This window comes from Micropterus salmoides, unplaced genomic scaffold, assembly GCF_014851395.1.
Source record: "Micropterus salmoides isolate LMB-PRFRI ecotype aquatic unplaced genomic scaffold, ASM1485139v1 Ms_hic_scaffold_8, whole genome shotgun sequence".
Taxonomy (NCBI): Eukaryota; Metazoa; Chordata; class Actinopteri; order Centrarchiformes; family Centrarchidae; genus Micropterus; species Micropterus salmoides.
In genome coordinates, this window is record NW_024044570.1 from 24,474,099 (window position 1) to 24,478,931 (window position 4,833).

General features: G+C 38.8%; 1 long non-coding RNA gene across 1 annotated transcript; it reads right to left on the minus strand.

Moving 5' to 3' along the window:
- Positions 1–365: 365 nt before the first annotated feature.
- LOC119893113 lies at positions 366–1,289 on the minus strand. The gene is made up of 2 exons (XR_005442756.1): positions 654–1,289; positions 366–490 (listed from the first exon to the last, which is right to left on the minus strand). It is a non-coding gene; the product is annotated as an uncharacterized LOC119893113 (long non-coding RNA).
- Between the last annotated feature and the right edge of the window lie 3,544 nt (positions 1,290–4,833).

Consider the following 4,833-nt stretch of genomic DNA (forward strand, 5'->3'; position numbering starts at 1 on the left):
TGATTGGCTAACTCAGTTCTTTGCCACATAATCTTTCATTTTGATGCAGCAAAGTCAGGTTAAAGAAAGTTGCAGGATGACTCTGCATTTTCTTTTCTTGTCAATGCAGGGGTCCATGTCCATTTCCCAGGTAAAAACTGTATTCTTTTTGCCATATAGCCAGCCATATTACATTGCATTACTGCCCAACACCATCAATGATATAAGTGTCAATGGTACAGGTTTCATTTTTAGCAATTTCTGGGCAATGCACAGTCTGTTGACTTTTTAAATGATGTGCCAGATGAATGAAAAATCTGCGCTTAGTCCAAGTTTCTCGAAATTCACATTACTCATAGGAAAAGGTAGATGTCAGTCCTGCAATGTGATCTGGTAAAGTGTGTTTAATGCAACACAGGGCCAGTGAGCTCTTCCGTGTCGTAGTCTACGGCTCAATAGATCTTGTTGACTTGAGCTGAGACAACTGCAGAACCCACACTTCATAGGATAACTGCAAGGACAATGAGAAATAAAAGGCAAATTAGTCGATTTACTTTTAATGGATCTATACAACAAAATATTTTTACACACTTTAATAGTATACTGTGCACGACCACACTGCCTTCTATTCAGGCTGTGCATATACTGTATTTCCTTACAAACACACACCTTACCTTCTCTATTGTGTAGCATGTTCGAATGCACTTGATTTACCATCTCTTTCGCACTCGCTGGCTTCTGGCTCGCAGACTGCGAGGAGATATTCCCTGAAGTCTACAAAAAGTTTACGTTTATTTCCCATTTACAATTTTTAATTCAATACACTTTTTGTGTACATCAACTTACAGTCTGCTAGCTGTCTGTTCTGTGTGTGTCCCGAAAAAAAATTATAAAAAATGATTTGAATGGTAATTTTGGAGGCTGTAATTAGTGCTGCTGTTAAACTATTCTGGGATGTACTGAAAGGTGTTTCTTATATTCTGTTCATCCCATTTCATTTTGGGCGGCTGTGGCTCAGGAGGTAAAGCGGGTCGTCCGTTAATCGGAAGGTCGGTGGTTCTATTCCACGGCTCCGCATGTCAAAGTGTACTTGGGCACAGAGGAACCCCAAATTGCCTCTGATCACTGTTCCATCAGGGTGTGAATTTTTGTGCGATTAAGAAGCCCAGGGCATAGAAAGGGCTGTATAAATGTGTGTGAATTGGTGAATGCAGTGTAGAAACCATTACATATTATAGGAGTACAAAATGACCATTACAATAAATTAACACCTCTCTAAAACATATTCAATAAAAACTGAACATCATTGCAGGAATGTTGTGTTATACTGCATTAGTTCTATCTAAGTTTACCTTATAAACTGGCAATTGAGTTTATTATAGATGTAAATGCACGACAACACGCATATGTACGTACCTGTCTATCACACAAGAGTGTGTTGTGGTTGGTGGAACCTCAGTACACCTTTCCCGGTGGGACTGACCACGGAGCAGCATCTAGCTTCACAGGACAACTGCAGTAAGAATAAAACATTTAGAGATAAACAAATTAGTTGTTTTACATTTTGTGAGGAATGCAGGGTCAGCGTTGTGAACCTAAAAATGCACAAATGTATTGAACACCAGGGTTGGGAGGATTACTTTAAAAATGTAATCCAGTACAATTACAAATTACTTGCTAAAAAATGTAGTATGTATTAGTAACGTAATACAAGTACCACAAAATAAAAGTAATGTAATCTGACTGCTAGTTACTTTTGGATTACTTCAGTGCCAAACAGGCAAATGAAGACGAGTATCACTGATGCATTTTCTGCTCATTGTATATTTAAAGAAAACATATACAAAATCTTCCATTCCCATGAAATCAAAATCCATGTTTAAATGTTTTTATGCTTTGCACTATGGCAGTATCTGACCCATTAATGACAAAAAAGGTGTTTTGTAGGTATTCTTGATGATATTTAACAGTTTGTCATTTGGAATAGCATTTTAAAATGTTGATGACTCATTCTGCACTTGTATTAATTTAGCATCCAATTAAAAGATTTCTCAATATAATACTGCTGAAGCACGGTGTTTCTGGGACTGGGCCCCACAGGATTACTGTACTGTAAAAAAAACTTTCGTGAAACTGGATCATATCTGATGGAGAAATATTAGAAATATGGAGAAAATATATTCTAGTTTTCTCTCTGATGTCCTCCGGTTGCTCTGCCTCAACTCTGAGTTTCCTGATGGACAGATAGCTTCAACGTTACTTGTTGCTTAAGTTAGTTAACCGCTAACTAGCTGCTGTTATTAGCTCAGTTAACTGTTAATGTAACTGCCGGTTTTCATGACAGGGGCGGGGGGCAGCAGGGAATGATGGAGTTGTGCGGTTCCTGATTGGGAACGGAGCCTGGCGAGTGGCCAACAAAACCTTGCTAAGCAGCCTCCCAGTGAACACGGCATGAACAAGACCTAACACAGTCTCAGAGACCAACAGGGAATCCTGTACTGAGATGTTTTACACAGAGCTTCCTTGTGGATAGCTTTCCTTTTTGCTAAACCGCAAACTGTAGCCTATCACCTGTATGTTAGCTTGGTCGATTAGCCGTGCTGCTAGTTCAGTTAGCTTACTCAGCCCCGGGTGCCAAGAGCCAAACACGGCAAGAAAACCACATCAGGACTGTATTCCCACTGGCCTCTGTCGGTCTCGGAGGCTGTGTATGCTGTGCTCGGTTCCGGTCCGGCTGCCGTGTTCACTCACTGAGAGCTGAAACCAGTCTGCATGACGGGGAGGGGGCATAAACACGCATACAGCGCTACTAGCGACTGTAAACGCCAATCAATGTCAGCGACACGTCCCTCCCTAGCTTTGTGTTTCCACAGAAACACATATAATATAGACTGTATATTAAAAAACATACGGAGGCAAATAACACTGCACTTTCTGTTTCTTAAAGTAATCCCTATGAGTAATCCCCAATTTTACAAAATGTACCTGTAATCTGATTACATCTTATTTTTTCTCTCAGGGAATACAGTTACTTTTTTTGTATCCTGATTAAGTAACGCCGTTACATGTAATCCATTACTTCCCAACCCTTTAGTGTCCTAAAGGGTTGGGAAGTAATGGATACACTCTCACAGTTGTCAGTTTATTAGGTACACCAACAACTAATCCAGTGTAATACAACAGCTCTGAAATTATAAATCCTTTCTTTATGAGGACTATTATGAGTTTTTAAATTTTTGAGTCATGGCATACTTAGTTACTTTACACTGAGAAGTATTTAGTTCATCCTATACATAGATAAAAAAGTACAGTTGAAAAAATGTTAAGAACACCTCCCAGTATAAACTAGTGCGGTTGACTAACAGCCTCCAAATTGACTATTAAAATAATTAAATACCTCTTTCAAACAGATTAAATAAACTAACTAACATAATACCAATACCTGTTACAGAAAGGTTATAATGCAGAGCCACTGCATTAGTTTTGTCTTAAGTGGACCTAATCATTTCTAAAGAGTGTAGCATAAATGCCTTGACAAAATGACATGGTAGGTCGGGCACACTTAAATACATTTATGGGAAAACCTGTAGGCTATATGGCCATAAAAAAAAAATTGCGCTAGTTAGCAGTATTAATTTTGATGTAATACATAAACGAATAGTGGTTCAAAATTCTCTGACCGTGACAATCTGCTGTTTTGTCATTGACGCTCCATGAGCATTAATAAAGCTCAAAATATATTTAGATAAATATTCCAGAGAATGGGTGTTGTCTTCCTTTCCTGAACCCCCCGTGTGCAGTGTAGCTAAGGTTAGCTACAGCAAAGTCAGTGTTGGTAATGACTGGAATACGACCAGAAAGTGGTGGTTCGTCAATGGTATGCCTGCTCACAGGATGTCCAGCGGATTTAACCAACATAATCCATGTGGACAAAAAAAATTTATCAAACCGAGTAAGTTTATGTTTACCATGCTAACATTAACTGACTATTTAGTTAGTAGGCAAGCTACTGTGTAGCATCAAGCACACGATTAAATAAAAAATTAAACATGTGACTACTGCAAAGCCAGACTTGCAGTGCTATATTCAAACAAAATACTCACCTTTTTGACTTCAGGTTCTCCAGAAGAAAACAGGAGAGCTGTCCTGGCATCTCCAACACTAACATCTTGATGAATACCCCTGCAGGACTGCTTAGGAAACCCCATTCTTAGCGTGAAGCATACACAGGGTACTTGACCTGGCATCAACTTGAGTTGGCTCAGCTCCAACTACAATTTCAAAGTTGTGCCGCAATAAATTTTGCATTGAGACCAACTTATTTGAAGAAACTTTGGGCACAAAGTTTACAGTGCCATTAAGTATTATTTGTTCAGTTTACTCATAAATATAAATTAAGATGAGCAATTTCAAGTTCTCATTTTTACGTGGTGCATCACTGGGAATAATCACTTTGGATCTAAATTAAACAATTTTCAAAACATGACTTTCCAAAAAAAGTGGTCTCTTATTGTCTCAACTTGCGCCCAATAAGGGGTAAGTTGAGCCTAGTGAGAGGACTAAGCCACAAGGGAGTCAGGTACATCAATGTAATTCCATTGTGCCAACTCAATTGTTAGTTCTCAACATTTCATTGCACTTAGTGAAACATTGCAGCTGTAATTTTGATATGTCTCCTAGTTGAATATATCTCTTTAAAGTCATTCTGTTCATCTTCATGTCTCTTGCCACCTGATGTATGGACTTCCCATCCTGTACCTCTCCCACTACTCTGTCCAAATCCATAAGAGGAGTTGAAGCCATGTCTATAGCTTCATATTGTAATTTCCTAAAACACTGGGAGATTTTCTTAGA